At 46.0% G+C, this 19,785-nt stretch overlaps 7 non-coding genes across 7 annotated transcripts; all 7 read left to right on the forward strand.

The window, feature by feature from the left end:
- Window positions 1-279: 279 nt before the first annotated feature.
- On the forward strand, window positions 280-470 carry LOC130299988 (U2 spliceosomal RNA). Its single transcript, XR_008851008.1, has one exon. It is a non-coding gene; the product is annotated as a U2 spliceosomal RNA (small nuclear RNA).
- Window positions 471-2,591: 2,121 nt separating this feature from the next.
- LOC130299989 (U2 spliceosomal RNA) lies at window positions 2,592-2,782 on the forward strand. Its single transcript, XR_008851009.1, has one exon. It is a non-coding gene; the product is annotated as a U2 spliceosomal RNA (small nuclear RNA).
- Window positions 2,783-4,859: 2,077 nt separating this feature from the next.
- LOC130299990 (U2 spliceosomal RNA) lies at window positions 4,860-5,050 on the forward strand. Its single transcript, XR_008851010.1, has one exon. It is a non-coding gene; the product is annotated as a U2 spliceosomal RNA (small nuclear RNA).
- Window positions 5,051-8,744: 3,694 nt separating this feature from the next.
- Window positions 8,745-8,932, forward strand: LOC130300116 (U2 spliceosomal RNA). Its single transcript, XR_008851128.1, has one exon. It is a non-coding gene; the product is annotated as a U2 spliceosomal RNA (small nuclear RNA).
- Window positions 8,933-11,025: 2,093 nt separating this feature from the next.
- LOC130299981 (U2 spliceosomal RNA) lies at window positions 11,026-11,216 on the forward strand. The gene has a single exon (XR_008851001.1). It is a non-coding gene; the product is annotated as a U2 spliceosomal RNA (small nuclear RNA).
- Window positions 11,217-13,307: 2,091 nt separating this feature from the next.
- LOC130299991 (U2 spliceosomal RNA) lies at window positions 13,308-13,498 on the forward strand. Its single transcript, XR_008851011.1, has one exon. It is a non-coding gene; the product is annotated as a U2 spliceosomal RNA (small nuclear RNA).
- Window positions 13,499-15,604: 2,106 nt separating this feature from the next.
- Window positions 15,605-15,795, forward strand: LOC130300082 (U2 spliceosomal RNA). Its single transcript, XR_008851097.1, has one exon. It is a non-coding gene; the product is annotated as a U2 spliceosomal RNA (small nuclear RNA).
- The last annotated feature ends 3,990 nt before the right edge of the window (window positions 15,796-19,785 follow it).

Here is a 19,785-nt window from a genome sequence, read left to right on the forward strand (position 1 = left end):
GATCCTAAGCCCAGTGTCACATGCAAGTAGGAGGAGTAAGAAGGGTTCCTGGCAAATCCGGGTTATGGATTGCATTTAAAAAGGCCCCGTGGGAGTGCAATGGGCCCCTGTCTTGCTGCTTAGCAATAATGGTATGGGTTTAGGTTCTGCTGTGTGTACTGGTGGTTGACTGCCCCCCAGCCCAGAGTGTGCATGGAAAATTGTCTGGCAGCCTCCCTGACAGCAAGCAGTGATAGTGCCCATGAAGGGCACCTTGTTGGGCCCGCCCCTTTCACGGTTATCGCTTCTCGGCCTTTTGGCTAAGATCAAGTGTAGTATCTGTTCTTATCAGTTTAATATCTGATACGTCCCCTATCTGGGGACCATATATTAAATGGATTTTTGAGAACGGGGGCCGATTTCGAAGCTTGCTTCCGTCGCCCTATGCATTGACCCGATATGGCAGTATCTTCGGGTACAGTGCACCACCCCCTTACAGGGTTAAAAAGAAAGATTCCTACTTTCATTGCTACCTGCTTGCTGGCTAGCCAGCTAGCCAGCCCTGTGGGCCTTGCTGCTGCTGCAGCCAAAAAACAAAAGGTGGTGCTGCTGCTGCTTCTGCTGCTTCTGCTTCTGCTTGTGTCTGGCCGCTGTTGGAGCGTCCAGGCACAGGACTTCTGCTGCTGCTGACTAAATGGCCTCCTTAATTGGATCATTTGAGTAGCCAGCACACCTGTGCAGGTAGGGCATGACATGATAGGCAGCTGCCTTGATAGCGGGTGGGTGCTGAATGTTCCTAATTGACAAAATAAGATTAATGCTTATGAAGAAATATAAAATCTCATCCCTTCCCCAATATCGCGCCACACCCCTACCCCTTAATTCCCTGGTTGAACTTGATGGACATATGTCTTTTTTCGACCGTACTAACTATGTAACTATGTAACATAACATGGGGGGGGGGGGGGGGTCTCCTGGCTGTTCACACAGGTGTGTCATTGCTGTACATTGACCATGCATTGCTTCTGTGGTATTGCAAAGGCAAAGACAAATGCTTCCAGCCATCCATTGCACTAATGGATTGGTCATCAGCTGGCTGTCTATGTCCCGCATCAATATAGACCAAAGTACAGAGGGTTAGGCTATGCTATTGTGCACCTACCTGATGCATCAGAAGGTGCGAGGCCCTTGCTAAATTCTGTGCACAGACTTTGAGATCTATACTTTAGACTGTATCTAAACCTGCTCCAACATGGACTGACATTCTGGCCTACTTTCAGCCGATGCGACTTGTCTGTCGCTGAACAGTCGCTTTTTATGTATTCAGCACCTATGTATAATGTTGTAAAAATGCTCTAGAAGCTAAAGTCGCAGAAATGTCACACATATTTGGCCTGCAACTTTCTGTGCGACAAATTCAGACAGGAAAAATCAGTATAAATCCTTAGAAAATTATCCCCCAGTGTCTCCATCTGCTGGCGGTATTGAATAAGCATTGCTGCACTGATGGGGTATGCATTAGACGAAAAAAAAGAAGAAAAAGAAGAATAATACGCCCAGAAAAGAGGCGAAAAGGAGAAAAACGTAAAAAAAAACGTGAAAAAAAAGTAAGAGGAAGAGAAGGGAAAAAAAGGTGGAAATGGGTTTAAAAGTGATTTCGGCGGAGAAATATATATATATCTATATATATATATATATATATATATATATATATATATATATATATATATATATATATACGCGCACACACACACATATATATAAACGTATTCTCCGTTGAGATATTGCAGCCGCTGCTGTGTCCAGGCCCAGGAGCCTTAGCACTGTGCTGTGATGTCACTCAATACCACTGACATCACTAGGTGTAAACAACATCTCTCCTTTGCTGTGTATGTGACTATGGAGCTCTTTGGTGATGTCGTCTATTATGGCCTTCATAGAAGCAACAGGAGATTGTTGCATCCATCTAGAACCCTCAGAACTACAGTGCTATGATGTCACTCACTTCCACAGGCCTTGCAGAGTGTAAACAACAACAACCCAGCTTTGTTGTGTATGTAACCATAGGGATTTGTGATGTCACCTAGAACCTTCACAGCAGCGACAGCTTTATGAGGAGCATCAGCACTGCTCTGCCTGAGCAGAACCATCACCGCCATAGGTTGTCAAATAACCCGGGTTTAACCCACACAGGTAAGTCCAATGGGGTGCAGGCATGTCCTCTATGCTTACAGCTTCCCGTGGGTGTTGGTTTGATACCGTTTGGGGACAGCCAAGGAGGCATCTGCAGGCAACAAAGGTAGGTGTGTGCTTGTGTGTGTGTTTCCTATGCAGATCCTAAGCCCAGTGTCACATGCAAGTAGGAGGAGTAAGAAGGGTTCCTGGCAAATCCGGGTTATGGATTGCATTTAAAAAGGCCCCGTGGGAGTGCAATGGGCCCCTGTCTTGCTGCTTAGCAATAATGGTATGGGTTTAGGTTCTGCTGTGTGTACTGGTGGTTGACTGCCCCCCAGCCCAGAGTGTGCATGGAAAATTGTCTGGCAGCCTCCCTGACAGCAAGCAGTGATAGTGCCCATGAAGGGCACCTTGTTGGGCCCGCCCCTTTCACGGTTATCGCTTCTCGGCCTTTTGGCTAAGATCAAGTGTAGTATCTGTTCTTATCAGTTTAATATCTGATACGTCCCCTATCTGGGGACCATATATTAAATGGATTTTTGAGAACGGGGGCCGATTTCGAAGCTTGCTTCCGTCGCCCTATGCATTGACCCGATATGGCAGTATCTTCGGGTACAGTGCACCACCCCCTTACAGGGTTAAAAAGAAAGATTCCTACTTTCATTGCTACCTGCTTGCTGGCTAGCCAGCTAGCCAGCCCTGTGGGCCTTGCTGCTGCTGCAGCCAAAAAACAAAAGGTGGTGCTGCTGCTGCTTCTGCTGCTTCTGCTTCTGCTTGTGTCTGGCCGCTGTTGGAGCGTCCAGGCACAGGACTTCTGCTGCTGCTGACTAAATGGCCTCCTTAATTGGATCATTTGAGTAGCCAGCACACCTGTGCAGGTAGGGCATGACATGATAGGCAGCTGCCTTGATAGCGGGTGGGTGCTGAATGTTCCTAATTGACAAAATAAGATTAATGCTTATGAAGAAATATAAAATCTCATCCCTTCCCCAATATCGCGCCACACCTCTACCCCTTAATTCCCTGGTTGAACTTGATGGACATATGTCTTTTTTCGACCGTACTAACTATGTAACTATGTAACATAACATGGGGGGGGGGGGTCTCCTGGCTGTTCACACAGGTGTGTCATTGCTGTACATTGACCATGCATTGCTTCTGTGGTATTGCAAAGGCAAAGACAAATGCTTCCAGCCATCCATTGCACTAATGGATTGGTCATCAGCTGGCTGTCTATGTCCCGCATCAATATAGACCAAAGTACAGAGGGTTAGGCTATGCTATTGTGCACCTACCTGATGCATCAGAAGGTGCGAGGCCCTTGCTAAATTCTGTGCACAGACTTTGAGATCTATACTTTAGACTGTATCTAAACCTGCTCCAACATGGACTGACATTCTGGCCTACTTTCAGCCGATGCGACTTGTCTGTCGCTGAACAGTCGCTTTTTATGTATTCAGCACCTATGTATAATGTTGTAAAAATGCTCTAGAAGCTAAAGTCGCAGAAATGTCACACATATTTGGCCTGCAACTTTCTGTGCGACAAATTCAGACAGGAAAAATCAGTATAAATCCTTAGAAAATTATCCCCCAGTGTCTCCATCTGCTGGCGGTATTGAATAAGCATTGCTGCACTGATGGGGTATGCATTAGACGAAAAAAAAGAAGAAAAAGAAGAATAATACGCCCAGAAAAGAGGCGAAAAGGAGAAAAACGTAAAAAAACGTGAAAAAAAAGTAAGAGGAAGAGAAGGGAAAAAAAGGTGGAAATGGGTTTAAAAGTGATTTCGGCGGAGAAATATATATATATATATATATATATATATATATATACGCACACACACACATAGATATAAACGTATTCTCCGTTGAGATATTGCAGCCGCTGCTGTGTCCAGGCCCAGGAGCCTTAGCACTGTGCTGTGATGTCACTCAATACCACTGACATCACTAGGTGTAAACAACATCTCTCCTTTGCTGTGTATGTGACTATGGAGCTGTTTGGTGATGTCGTCTATTATGGCCTTCATAGAAGCAACAGGAGATTGTTGCATCCATCTAGAACCCTCAGAACTACAGTGCTATGATGTCACTCACTTCCACAGGCCTTGCAGAGTGTAAACAACAACAACCCAGCTTTGTTGTGTATGTAACCATAGGGATTTGTGATGTCACCTAGAACCTTCACAGCAGCGACAGCTTTATGAGGAGCATCAGCACTGCTCTGCCTGAGCAGAACCATCACCGCCATAGGTTGTCAAATAACCCGGGTTTAACCCACACAGGTAAGTCCAATGGGGTGCAGGCATGTCCTCTATGCTTACAGCTTCCCGTGGGTGTTGGTTTGATACCGTTTGGGGACAGCCAAGGAGGCATCTGCAGGCAACAAAGGTAGGTGTGTGCTTGTGTGTGTGTTTCCTATGCAGATCCTAAGCCCAGTGTCACATGCAAGTAGGAGGAGTAAGAAGGGTTCCTGGCAAATCCGGGTTATGGATTGCATTTAAAAAGGCCCCGTGGGAGTGCAATGGGCCCCTGTCTTGCTGCTTAGCAATAATGGTATGGGTTTAGGTTCTGCTGTGTGTACTGGTGGTTGACTGCCCCCCAGCCCAGAGTGTGCATGGAAAATTGTCTGGCAGCCTCCCTGACAGCAAGCAGTGATAGTGCCCATGAAGGGCACCTTGTTGGGCCCGCCCCTTTCACGGTTATCGCTTCTCGGCCTTTTGGCTAAGATCAAGTGTAGTATCTGTTCTTATCAGTTTAATATCTGATACGTCCCCTATCTGGGGACCATATATTAAATGGATTTTTGAGAACGGGGGCCGATTTCGAAGCTTGCTTCCGTCGCCCTATGCATTGACCCGATATGGCAGTATCTTCGGGTACAGTGCACCACCCCCTTACAGGGTTAAAAAGAAAGATTCCTACTTTCATTGCTACCTGCTTGCTGGCTAGCCAGCTAGCCAGCCCTGTGGGCCTTGCTGCTGCTGCAGCCAAAAAACAAAAGGTGGTGCTGCTGCTGCTTCTGCTGCTTCTGCTTCTGCTTGTGTCTGGCCGCTGTTGGAGCGTCCAGGCACAGGACTTCTGCTGCTGCTGACTAAATGGCCTCCTTAATTGGATCATTTGAGTAGCCAGCACACCTGTGCAGGTAGGGCATGACATGATAGGCAGCTGCCTTGATAGCGGGTGGGTGCTGAATGTTCCTAATTGACAAAATAAGATTAATGCTTATGAAGAAATATAAAATCTCATCCCTTCCCCAATATCGCGCCACACCCCTACCCCTTAATTCCCTGGTTGAACTTGATGGACATATGTCTTTTTTCGACCGTACTAACTATGTAACTATGTAACATAACATGGGGGGGGGGGGTCTCCTGGCTGTTCACACAGGTGTGTCATTGCTGTACATTGACCATGCATTGCTTCTGTGGTATTGCAAAGGCAAAGACAAATGCTTCCAGCCATCCATTGCACTAATGGATTGGTCATCAGCTGGCTGTCTATGTCCCGCATCAATATAGACCAAAGTACAGAGGGTTAGGCTATGCTATTGTGCACCTACCTGATGCATCAGAAGGTGCGAGGCCCTTGCTAAATTCTGTGCACAGACTTTGAGATCTATACTTTAGACTGTATCTAAACCTGCTCCAACATGGACTGACATTCTGGCCTACTTTCAGCCGATGCGACTTGTCTGTCGCTGAACAGTCGCTTTTTATGTATTCAGCACCTATGTATAATGTTGTAAAAATGCTCTAGAAGCTAAAGTCGCAGAAATGTCACACATATTTGGCCTGCAACTTTCTGTGCGACAAATTCAGACAGGAAAAATCAGTATAAATCCTTAGAAAATTATCCCCCAGTGTCTCCATCTGCTGGCGGTATTGAATAAGCATTGCTGCACTGATGGGGTATGCATTAGACGAAAAAAAAGAAGAAAAAGAAGAATAATACGCCCAGAAAAGAGGCGAAAAGGAGAAAAACGTAAAAAAACGTGAAAAAAAAGTAAGAGGAAGAGAAGGGAAAAAAAGGTGGAAATGGGTTTAAAAGTGATTTCGGCGGAGAAATATATATATATATATATATATATATATATATATATATATATATACGCGCACACACACACATATATATAAACGTATTCTCCGTTGAGATATTGCAGCCGCTGCTGTGTCCAGGCCCAGGAGCCTTAGCACTGTGCTGTGATGTCACTCAATACCACTGACATCACTAGGTGTAAACAACATCTCTCCTTTGCTGTGTATGTGACTATGGAGCTGTTTGGTGATGTCGTCTATTATGGCCTTCATAGAAGCAACAGGAGATTGTTGCATCCATCTAGAACCCTCAGAACTACAGTGCTATGATGTCACTCACTTCCACAGGCCTTGCAGAGTGTAAACAACAACAACCCAGCTTTGTTGTGTATGTAACCATAGGGATTTGTGATGTCACCTAGAACCTTCACAGCAGCGACAGCTTTATGAGGAGCATCAGCACTGCTCTGCCTGAGCAGAACCATCACCGCCATAGGTTGTCAAATAACCCGGGTTTAACCCACACAGGTAAGTCCAATGGGGTGCAGGCATGTCCTCTATGCTTACAGCTTCCCGTGGGTGTTGGTTTGATACCGTTTGGGGACAGCCAAGGAGGCATCTGCAGGCAACAAAGGTAGGTGTGTGCTTGTGTGTGTGTTTCCTATGCAGATCCTAAGCCCAGTGTCACATGCAAGTAGGAGGAGTAAGAAGGGTTCCTGGCAAATCCGGGTTATGGATTGCATTTAAAAAGGCCCCGTGGGAGTGCAATGGGCCCCTGTCTTGCTGCTTAGCAATAATGGTATGGGTTTAGGTTCTGCTGTGTGTACTGGTGGTTGACTGCCCCCCAGCCCAGAGTGTGCATGGAAAATTGTCTGGCAGCCTCCCTGACAGCAAGCAGTGATAGTGCCCATGAAGGGCACCTTGTTGGGCCCGCCCCTTTCACGGTTATCGCTTCTCGGCCTTTTGGCTAAGATCAAGTGTAGTTTCGGCTCACTTGGTCTGGCCAGAGGGTGTCTGGGGTACCCGGCTCCTTGGCCTTGGGGGATCGTCCTTCCTAACGGAGGGACTTCACCCCCTTGCTGCAATTGGGGAGCCGGCCTAGTCCCCGGACAACGGGGAGCGATCCCCTTTCACTGCCCACATTCTGTGGGGGAGTGTCTTTTGTTCCTGTTGGACGTGATTTTCTACAAGATGGCAGAAGAACCGGAGATGCCTGGAACCAGAGAAGAGGAGATGCCCTTTTTCGGGAGGATTAAAAATGGCGTTCGCATCCTGCTGAAGGACTCTGCTAAGAGAGGAAGAGGACTTTCTTTTGTAGTGGAGGACATGCTGTTTGGACTTCTGCACGTATCCAAGGTACAGATTCTGTCTATGCTGGAATTCCCCAAGAGGGGGTGTTATGACATAATCTTTGTCTCTGATGAAGATTGTGATTCATTTTGTAAGAAAGTGGATGCCTCTAAGACTCATGTAATCTGGGAAGGCGTGGAAGTTATTCCCCATTTTCCAGGGAAAGAAAAAATATTGACTGTAAGAATGTATAGTCCATATATCCCTGAAGAGGACATAGTTGTTTTTTTGGACCAGTTTTGTGAAGAGATTGTGCCTTTGGGTAAAGTATTTAACCAGTATGGGGTTTGGACAACAAAATGGAAGTTTAAAGTAAAATTTAGGGAGGAGGCGGGAGGGGGAACAGTGTTTCCTCCTTCCCGTTTCAAGATAGGTTCCATAAATGGGGACCTGTTTTTTGCTGGAATGCAGAATTTCTGCCGTAAGTGCAGACAATATGGACACCTGAAAGATGAATGTACGTATCTATGGTGTTATAAATGCCAGAAGGAAGGACATGGAACAGAGTCGTGTACCCAGAGGGGTAAATGTAATTTGTGTAACCAAAGTGGACATTTGTACGCAAATTGTCCAAAGAAGAAAAAGAAGAGAGAAGATGTGGGTTTGCTGCAAGATGAACCAGAAATTAATAAGAAGACTGGGCATTACTCTAAAAACTGCCCAGAAAAATCTGTGGCTATGGAGTTTGAAAGTGAAGTAAAGTTGAAGAGGAAGAAAAAAGAAGAAGAAAGTGGGAGTGAGGCTTCTGAAGGGGAGCCAACAGAGGAATTGAAGAAAAGATTTCTTGGTGAATATTTTGTTGGTTTTTTGGGCGAGGTGCTGGACCAAGCCCCAAAGGAAGAAAGAGAAGTATTTGTGCAAGATTTACTAAAATTTAAAATAAAAGTGAACACTCGACTTGAAACTGCGAGGGAAAAAGTATTGCAGTCCTTAAAGCCTGATGTGGGACGCTTCATGGCGACCTACCAAGTGTCGCCATGGTTGGCAGTTCCAGTTAAAAAAGCTTTGAAGAGTGGAGCTCTTCAATTCGGATTAATTGATTATTTGGGAGTTTTTGCTTGGAGAAAGGGTTTGATTTTGGAATAAGGTTTATTTGAGTTTTTGTTGTTAGTTATGTTGTTTTAATTTGTTTTATTTTGGAAATAAATAAAAAAGTTACCTGATGATGAGCACAAAAATCTAGTTCACATAAGATCTTAGAACTATGATTTAGTTCTGAGGGAAACTTAAAAAAAAATCTGTTCTTATCAGTTTAATATCTGATACGTCCCCTATCTGGGGACCATATATTAAATGGATTTTTGAGAACGGGGGCCGATTTCGAAGCTTGCTTCCGTCGCCCTATGCATTGACCCGATATGGCAGTATCTTCGGGTACAGTGCACCACCCCCTTACAGGGTTAAAAAGAAAGATTCCTACTTTCATTGCTACCTGCTTGCTGGCTAGCCAGCTAGCCAGCCCTGTGGGCCTTGCTGCTGCTGCAGCCAAAAAACAAAAGGTGGTGCTGCTGCTGCTTCTGCTGCTTCTGCTTCTGCTTGTGTCTGGCCGCTGTTGGAGCGTCCAGGCACAGGACTTCTGCTGCTGCTGACTAAATGGCCTCCTTAATTGGATCATTTGAGTAGCCAGCACACCTGTGCAGGTAGGGCATGACATGATAGGCAGCTGCCTTGATAGCGGGTGGGTGCTGAATGTTCCTAATTGACAAAATAAGATTAATGCTTATGAAGAAATATAAAATCTCATCCCTTCCCCAATATCGCGCCACACCCCTACCCCTTAATTCCCTGGTTGAACTTGATGGACATATGTCTTTTTTCGACCGTACTAACTATGTAACTATGTAACATAACATGGGGGGGGGGGGGGTCTCCTGGCTGTTCACACAGGTGTGTCATTGCTGTACATTGACCATGCATTGCTTCTGTGGTATTGCAAAGGCAAAGACAAATGCTTCCAGCCATCCATTGCACTAATGGATTGGTCATCAGCTGGCTGTCTATGTCCCGCATCAATATAGACCAAAGTACAGAGGGTTAGGCTATGCTATTGTGCACCTACCTGATGCATCAGAAGGTGCGAGGCCCTTGCTAAATTCTGTGCACAGACTTTGAGATCTATACTTTAGACTGTATCTAAACCTGCTCCAACATGGACTGACATTCTGGCCTACTTTCAGCCGATGCGACTTGTCTGTCGCTGAACAGTCGCTTTTTATGTATTCAGCACCTATGTATAATGTTGTAAAAATGCTCTAGAAGCTAAAGTCGCAGAAATGTCACACATATTTGGCCTGCAACTTTCTGTGCGACAAATTCAGACAGGAAAAATCAGTATAAATCCTTAGAAAATTATCCCCCAGTGTCTCCATCTGCTGGCGGTATTGAATAAGCATTGCTGCACTGATGGGGTATGCATTAGACAAAAAAAAAGAAGAAAAAGAAGAATAATACGCCCAGAAAAGAGGCGAAAAGGAGAAAAACGTAAAAAAACGTGAAAAAAAAGTAAGAGGAAGAGAAGGGAAAAAAAGGTGGAAATGGGTTTAAAAGTGATTTCGGCGGAGAAATATATATATATATATATATATATATATATATATATATATATATATACGCGCACACACACACATATATATAAACGTATTCTCCGTTGAGATATTGCAGCCGCTGCTGTGTCCAGGCCCAGGAGCCTTAGCACTGTGCTGTGATGTCACTCAATACCACTGACATCACTAGGTGTAAACAACATCTCTCCTTTGCTGTGTATGTGACTATGGAGCTGTTTGGTGATGTCGTCTATTATGGCCTTCATAGAAGCAACAGGAGATTGTTGCATCCATCTAGAACCCTCAGAACTACAGTGCTATGATGTCACTCACTTCCACAGGCCTTGCAGAGTGTAAACAACAACAACCCAGCTTTGTTGTGTATGTAACCATAGGGATTTGTGATGTCACCTAGAACCTTCACAGCAGCGACAGCTTTATGAGGAGCATCAGCACTGCTCTGCCTGAGCAGAACCATCACCGCCATAGGTTGTCAAATAACCCGGGTTTAACCCACACAGGTAAGTCCAATGGGGTGCAGGCATGTCCTCTATGCTTACAGCTTCCCGTGGGTGTTGGTTTGATACCGTTTGGGGACAGCCAAGGAGGCATCTGCAGGCAACAAAGGTAGGTGTGTGCTTGTGTGTGTGTTTCTTATGCAGATCCTAAGCCCAGTGTCACATGCAAGTAGGAGGAGTAAGAAGGGTTCCTGGCAAATCCGGGTTATGGATTGCATTTAAAAAGGCCCCGTGGGAGTGCAATGGGCCCCTGTCTTGCTGCTTAGCAATAATGGTATGGGTTTAGGTTCTGCTGTGTGTACTGGTGGTTGACTGCCCCCCAGCCCAGAGTGTGCATGGAAAATTGTCTGGCAGCCTCCCTGACAGCAAGCAGTGATAGTGCCCATGAAGGGCACCTTGTTGGGCCCGCCCCTTTCACGGTTATCGCTTCTCGGCCTTTTGGCTAAGATCAAGTGTAGTATCTGTTCTTATCAGTTTAATATCTGATATGTCCCCTATCTGGGGACCATATATTAAATGGATTTTTGAGAACGGGGGCCGATTTCGAAGCTTGCTTCCGTCGCCCTATGCATTGACCCGATATGGCAGTATCTTCGGGTACAGTGCACCACCCCCTTACAGGGTTAAAAAGAAAGATTCCTACTTTCATTGCTACCTGCTTGCTGGCTAGCCAGCTAGCCAGCCCTGTGGGCCTTGCTGCTGCTGCAGCCAAAAAACAAAAGGTGGTGCTGCTGCTGCTTCTGCTGCTTCTGCTTCTGCTTGTGTCTGGCCGCTGTTGGAGCGTCCAGGCACAGGACTTCTGCTGCTGCTGACTAAATGGCCTCCTTAATTGGATCATTTGAGTAGCCAGCACACCTGTGCAGGTAGGGCATGACATGATAGGCAGCTGCCTTGATAGCGGGTGGGTGCTGAATGTTCCTAATTGACAAAATAAGATTAATGCTTATGAAGAAATATAAAATCTCATCCCTTCCCCAATATCGCACCACACCCCTACCCCTTAATTCCCTGGTTGAACTTGATGGACATATGTCTTTTTTCGACCGTACTAACTATGTAACTATGTAACATAACATGGGGGGGGGGGGGTCTCCTGGCTGTTCACACAGGTGTGTCATTGCTGTACATTGACCATGCATTGCTTCTGTGGTATTGCAAAGGCAAAGACAAATGCTTCCAGCCATCCATTGCACTAATGGATTGGTCATCAGCTGGCTGTCTATGTCCCGCATCAATATAGACCAAAGTACAGAGGGTTAGGCTATGCTATTGTGCACCTACCTGATGCATCAGAAGGTGCGAGGCCCTTGCTAAATTCTGTGCACAGACTTTGAGATCTATACTTTAGACTGTATCTAAACCTGCTCCAACATGGACTGACATTCTGGCCTACTTTCAGCCGATGCGACTTGTCTGTCGCTGAACAGTCGCTTTTTATGTATTCAGCACCTATGTATAATGTTGTAAAAATGCTCTAGAAGCTAAAGTCGCAGAAATGTCACACATATTTGGCCTGCAACTTTCTGTGCGACAAATTCAGACAGGAAAAATCAGTATAAATCCTTAGAAAATTATCCCCCAGTGTCTCCATCTGCTGGCGGTATTGAATAAGCATTGCTGCACTGATGGGGTATGCATTAGACGAAAAAAAAGAAGAAAAAGAAGAATAATACGCCCAGAAAAGAGGCGAAAAGGAGAAAAACGTAAAAAAACGTGAAAAAAAAGTAAGAGGAAGAGAAGGGAAAAAAAGGTGGAAATGGGTTTAAAAGTGATTTCGGCGGAGAATATATATATATATATATATATATATATATATATATATATATATATACGCGCACACACACACATATATATAAACGTATTCTCCGTTGAGATATTGCAGCCGCTGCTGTGTCCAGGCCCAGGAGCCTTAGCACTGTGCTGTGATGTCACTCAATACCACTGACATCACTAGGTGTAAACAACATCTCTCCTTTGCTGTGTATGTGACTATGGAGCTGTTTGGTGATGTCGTCTATTATGGCCTTCATAGAAGCAACAGGAGATTGTTGCATCCATCTAGAACCCTCAGAACTACAGTGCTATGATGTCACTCACTTCCACAGGCCTTGCAGAGTGTAAACAACAACAACCCAGCTTTGTTGTGTATGTAACCATAGGGATTTGTGATGTCACCTAGAACCTTCACAGCAGCGACAGCTTTATGAGGAGCATCAGCACTGCTCTGCCTGAGCAGAACCATCACCGCCATAGGTTGTCAAATAACCCGGGTTTAACCCACACAGGTAAGTCCAATGGGGTGCAGGCATGTCCTCTATGCTTACAGCTTCCCGTGGGTGTTGGTTTGATACCGTTTGGGGACAGCCAAGGAGGCATCTGCAGGCAACAAAGGTAGGTGTGTGCTTGTGTGTGTGTTTCCTATGCAGATCCTAAGCCCAGTGTCACATGCAAGTAGGAGGAGTAAGAAGGGTTCCTGGCAAATCCGGGTTATGGATTGCAGTTAAAAAGGCCCCGTGGGAGTGCAATGGGCCCCTGTCTTGCTGCTTAGCAATAATGGTATGGGTTTAGGTTCTGCTGTGTGTACTGGTGGTTGACTGCCCCCCAGCCCAGAGTGTGCATGGAAAATTGTCTGGCAGCCTCCCTGACAGCAAGCAGTGATAGTGCCCATGAAGGGCACCTTGTTGGGCCCGCCCCTTTCACGGTTATCGCTTCTCGGCCTTTTGGCTAAGATCAAGTGTAGTATCTGTTCTTATCAGTTTAATATCTGATACGTCCCCTATCTGGGGACCATATATTAAATGGATTTTTGAGAACGGGGGCCGATTTCGAAGCTTGCTTCCGTCGCCCTATGCATTGACCCGATATGGCAGTATCTTCGGGTACAGTGCACCACCCCCTTACAGGGTTAAAAAGAAAGATTCCTACTTTCATTGCTACCTGCTTGCTGGCTAGCCAGCTAGCCAGCCCTGTGGGCCTTGCTGCTGCTGCAGCCAAAAAACAAAAGGTGGTGCTGCTGCTGCTTCTGCTGCTTCTGCTTCTGCTTGTGTCTGGCCGCTGTTGGAGCGTCCAGGCACAGGACTTCTGCTGCTGCTGACTAAATGGCCTCCTTAATTGGATCATTTGAGTAGCCAGCACACCTGTGCAGGTAGGGCATGACATGATAGGCAGCTGCCTTGATAGCGGGTGGGTGCTGAATGTTCCTAATTGACAAAATAAGATTAATGCTTATGAAGAAATATAAAATCTCATCCCTTCCCCAATATCGCGCCACACCCCTACCCCTTAATTCCCTGGTTGAACTTGATGGACATATGTCTTTTTTCGACCGTACTAACTATGTAACTATGTAACATAACATGGGGGGGGGGGGGGGTCTCCTGGCTGTTCACACAGGTGTGTCATTGCTGTACATTGACCATGCATTGCTTCTGTGGTATTGCAAAGGCAAAGACAAATGCTTCCAGCCATCCATTGCACTAATGGATTGGTCATCAGCTGGCTGTCTATGTCCCGCATCAATATAGACCAAAGTACAGAGGGTTAGGCTATGCTATTGTGCACCTACCTGATGCATCAGAAGGTGCGAGGCCCTTGCTAAATTCTGTGCACAGACTTTGAGATCTATACTTTAGACTGTATCTAAACCTGCTCCAACATGGACTGACATTCTGGCCTACTTTCAGCCGATGCGACTTGTCTGTCGCTGAACAGTCGCTTTTTATGTATTCAGCACCTATGTATAATGTTGTAAAAATGCTCTAGAAGCTAAAGTCGCAGAAATGTCACACATATTTGGCCTGCAACTTTCTGTGCGACAAATTCAGACAGGAAAAATCAGTATAAATCCTTAGAAAATTATCCCCCAGTGTCTCCATCTGCTGGCGGTATTGAATAAGCATTGCTGCACTGATGGGGTATGCATTAGACGAAAAAAAAGAAGAAAAAGAAGAATAATACGCCCAGAAAAGAGGCGAAAAGGAGAAAAACGTAAAAAAACGTGAAAAAAAAGTAAGAGGAAGAGAAGGGAAAAAAAGGTGGAAATGGGTTTAAAAGTGATTTCGGCGGAGAAATATATATATATATATATATATATATATATATATATATATATATACGCGCACACACACACATATATATAAACGTATTCTCCGTTGAGATATTGCAGCCGCTGCTGTGTCCAGGCCCAGGAGCCTTAGCACTGTGCTGTGATGTCACTCAATACCACTGACATCACTAGGTGTAAACAACATCTCTCCTTTGCTGTGTATGTGACTATGGAGCTGTTTGGTGATGTCGTCTATTATGGCCTTCATAGAAGCAACAGGAGATTGTTGCATCCATCTAGAACCCTCAGAACTACAGTGCTATGATGTCACTCACTTCCACAGGCCTTGCAGAGTGTAAACAACAACAACCCAGCTTTGTTGTGTATGTAACCATAGGGATTTGTGATGTCACCTAGAACCTTCACAGCAGCGACAGCTTTATGAGGAGCATCAGCACTGCTCTGCCTGAGCAGAACCATCACCGCCATAGGTTGTCAAATAACCCGGGTTTAACCCACACAGGTAAGTCCAATGGGGTGCAGGCATGTCCTCTATGCTTACAGCTTCCCGTGGGTGTTGGTTTGATACCGTTTGGGGACAGCCAAGGAGGCATCTGCAGGCAACAAAGGTAGGTGTGTGCTTGTGTGTGTGTTTCCTATGCAGATCCTAAGCCCAGTGTCACATGCAAGTAGGAGGAGTAAGAAGGGTTCCTGGCAAATCCGGCCTGGCAAATCCGGGTTATGGATTGCATTTAAAAAGGCCCCGTGGGAGTGCAATGGACCCCTGTCTTGCTGCTTAGCAATAATGGTATGGGTTTAGGTTCTGCTGTGTGTACTGGTGGTTGACTGCCCCCCAGCCCAGAGTGTGCATGGAAAATTGTCTGGCAGCCTCCCTGACAGCAAGCAGTGATAGTGCCCATGAAGGGCACCTTGTTGGGCCCGCCCCTTTCACGGTTAGCGCTTCTCGGCCTTTTGGCTAAGATCAAGTGTAGTATCTGTTCTTATCAGTTTAATATCTGATACGTCCCCTATCTGGGGACCATATATTAAATGGATTTTTGAGAACGGGGGCCGATTTCGAAGCTTGCTTCCGTCGCCCTATGCATTGACCCGATATGGCAGTATCTTCGGGTACAGTGCACCACCCCCTTACAGGGTTAAAAAGAAAGATTCCTACTTTCATTGCTACCTGCTTGCTGGCTAGCCAGCTAGCCAGCCCTGTGGGCCTTGCTGCTGCTGCAGCCAAAAAACAAAAGGTGGTGCTGCTGCTGCTTCTGCTGCTTCTGCTTCTGCTTGTGTCTGGCCGCTGTTGGAGCGTCCAGGCACAGGACTTCTGCTGCTGCTGACTAAATGGCCTCCTTAATTGGATCATTTGAGTAGCCAGCACACCTGTGCAGGTAGGGCATGACATGATAGGCAGCTGCCTTGATAGCGGGTGGGTGCTGAATGTTCCTAATTGACAAAATAAGATTAATGCTTATGAAGAAATATAAAATCTCATCCCTTCCCCAATATCGCGCCACACCCCTACCCCTTAATTCCCTGGTTGAACTTGATGGACATATGTCTTTTTTCGACCGTACTAACTATGTAACTATGTAACATAACATGGGGGGGGGGGGGGGGGTCTCCTGGCTGTTCACACAGGTGTGTCATTGCTGTACATTGACCATGCATTGCTTCTGTGGTATTGCAAAGGCAAAGACAAATGCTTCCAGCCATCCATTGCACTAATGGATTGGTCATCAGCTGGCTGTCTATGTCCCGCATCAATATAGACCAAAGTACAGAGGGTTAGGCTATGCTATTGTGCACCTACCTGATGCATCAGAAGGTGCGAGGCCCTTGCTAAATTCTGTGCACAGACTTTGAGATCTATACTTTAGACTGTATCTAAACCTGCTCCAACATGGACTGACATTCTGGCCTACTTTCAGCCGATGCGACTTGTCTGGCGCTGAACAGTCGCTTTTTATGTATTCAGCACCTATGTATAATGTTGTAAAAATGCTCTAGAAGCTAAAGTCGCAGAAATGTCACACATATTTGGCCTGCAACTTTCTGTGCGACAAATTCAGACAGGAAAAATCAGTATAAATCCTTAGAAAATTATCCCCCAGTGTCTCCATCTGCTGGCGGTATTGAATAAGCATTGCTGCACTGATGGGGTATGCATTAGACGAAAAAAAAGAAGAAAAAGAAGAATAATACGCCCAGAAAAGAGGCGAAAAGGAGAAAAACGTAAAAAAACGTGAAAAAAAAGTAAGAGGAAGAGAAGGGAAAAAAAGGTGGAAATGGGTTTAAAAGTGATTTCGGCGGAGAAATATATATATATATATATATATATATATATATATATATATATATATACGCGCACACACACACATATATATAAACGTATTCTCCGTTGAGATATTGCAGCCGCTGCTGTGTCCAGGCCCAGGAGCCTTAGCACTGTGCTGTGATGTCACTCAATACCACTGACATCACTAGGTGTAAACAACATCTCTCCTTTGCTGTGTATGTGACTATGGAGCTGTTTGGTGATGTCGTCTATTATGGCCTTCATAGAAGCAACAGGAGATTGTTGCATCCATCTAGAACCCTCAGAACTACAGTGCTATGATGTCACTCACTTCCACAGGCCTTGCAGAGTGTAAACAACAACAACCCAGCTTTGTTGTGTATGTAACCATAGGGATTTGTGATGTCACCTAGAACCTTCACAGCAGCGACAGCTTTATGAGGAGCATCAGCACTGCTCTGCCTGAGCAGAACCATCACCGCCATAGGTTGTCAAATAACCCGGGTTTAACCCACACAGGTAAGTCCAATGGGGTGCAGGCATGTCCTCTATGCTTACAGCTTCCCGTGGGTGTTGGTTTGATACCGTTTGGGGACAGCCAAGGAGGCATCTGCAGGCAACAAAGGTAGGTGTGTGCTTGTGTGTGTGTTTCCTATGCAGATCCTAAGCCCAGTGTCACATGCAAGTAGGAGGAGTAAGAAGGGTTCCTGGCAAATCCGGGTTATGGATTGCATTTAAAAAGGCCCCGTGGGAGTGCAATGGGCCCCTGTCTTGCTGCTTAGCAATAATGGTATGGGTTTAGGTTCTGCTGTGTGTACTGGTGGTTGACTGCCCCCCAGCCCAGAGTGTGCATGGAAAATTGTCTGGCAGCCTCCCTGACAGCAAGCAGTGATAGTGCCCATGAAGGGCACCTTGTTGGGCCCGCCCCTTTCACGGTTATCGCTTCTCGGCCTTTTGGCTAAGATCGGGGTTTATTGCCTCGGTCGGCGCTGAGGGTGCGAGTGAACTGCGCCGCGACTAGCTGCGTAGGTGATCAAGACTGTGGTACTCGTTACCGACAGATTTGGAAAGATGGCTGGATCCAACATGTCTGCAGTGGAGAAGACCGTACGCATCAAGGTGCTAACCACGGATCGTCTAAGAAACAGCATTGAATACATCGGCCATACCATTGTGGAGCGACTGGCAGGATTTTCCTTGAGCGACCTCTTTTGTGTCCAGGAGAACAAGCGCCAAGGTATTTATGACGTGTCCTTCTTATATGATGCTGACTGCCAGAACTTTTATGAGTGCTTAAAACGGAACAGTGGAAGTGAGGTTTTGCGGGATGTGTCCTTTTATCCCCTTTTTGAAATGGGGACAAAGACTTTGTTTATCCACATGTACAATCCGTTTGTTGATGTCTCTATGATTAAGAACTTCTTGAGCATCTATTGTGAGTCTATTGCTGGTGGTACTAAGCAGACAAGCAGCATTGGTGTATTTAATGGCACGTATAAGTTCTTTGTGAAGTTGCGGCTTGATGGAGATTGCATTGGAGGCGTTAAGCACCCTCCGGCGAACTTTACCATTGCTGGTTTCAGAGGTTATCTCTATTACTACGGACAGCCATCTTTCTGTAGAAATTGTCTATTGTTTGGACATGTGAAGGAGGCCTGCCCTGGCAGTAAGAAATGCAGGAACTGTAAGCAACCGGGGCATGAGGCGGGTGCATGTCCACACCCGAGGACCTGTGACCTATGTGGGGAAGCTGGCCATGTGTACAAGAACTGTCCAGTGTTGAAGAGGAGGGAGGAGGAGAGGAGAATGGAAGAGGAAATGGTGGAGAGGAGGAGGGCAGCTGCAGCTGCGGCTGCAGTGGTTCCTGCAAGAGAGAGCGTTATTATTGGAGAGGTACAGAGTCCTGTGGTGGTAGAGGAGCAAGTGAAGGTGGTGGAGGAGCAAGTGGTGGTGGAGGAGGAGCAAATGGCGGTGCAAGTGGAAGAAGGGGAGATTGAGGATGCTCCCAGTCCCCCGGCTGAGGAGTCGCCGCAAATTGAAGAGTGGTCTTCTTCTGAGGGTGAAGACCGTGAGGAGAGACATAGAGAGAGAGAGGATGACTTTGATCTTTTTCGTCCCCCCAAGAAGACGGCTAGGAAGCTTTCTGGTGGACAGATGGAGTCGACGCTGGTGGCTACGGACAATCGGTATCAACCGCTATCTGAGAGCGACATGGATGCGTGCTCTGCGGGAGAAGCTTCTCCCACACCGCTGAGGAAAGCTACCTAAATAACTTTCTTCTTTTCTGTCAAATTCTTCCTTAGGGTTGTTAAGATGGTGGTATGTCTTTTTTAGTCGGTTCTATAAACGTTAGAGTCTTTAGAAGTAAAGTCAGAAGGACAGTAATTTTGGAGGACTTGGCAGGGAAAAAAGCGGACATTATTTGTTTGCAGGAATGTGGGCTAAATGATATTCCGGGGAAGGGAGAATGGGCTTATGGTCCTGCTGTTTGGTCGGTGTCTGGGCATAATAGGAATGATGGGGTAGGGGTGCTTTTTAAGAGCTTTAAGTTTGAAGTTTGTAGTTATGTGGTAATAGAGGAGGGGAGGTGTATCATGGTGGAGGTTAAGGTGCAGGGGGTTAAATTTAGGTTGATAAATGTGTATGCGCCGGTAAGGAGGGAGGAGCGGGTGGGGTTGTTGGAGGTAATTAAGAGGTTTCTGCCGGGTAAAATACCTTTGGTGTGGGTGGGGGATTTCAATTGTGAAATTGAGGGGAATGTGGATGTATCTGGGAATATTCTTAAAAGTATGGTGTGTGACTTTAAGTTAAAGGATGTGGCTGAAGCGTGTG

Source organism: Hyla sarda, unplaced genomic scaffold (assembly GCF_029499605.1).
Source record: "Hyla sarda isolate aHylSar1 unplaced genomic scaffold, aHylSar1.hap1 scaffold_107, whole genome shotgun sequence".
NCBI classification, from domain to species: domain Eukaryota; kingdom Metazoa; phylum Chordata; class Amphibia; order Anura; family Hylidae; genus Hyla; species Hyla sarda.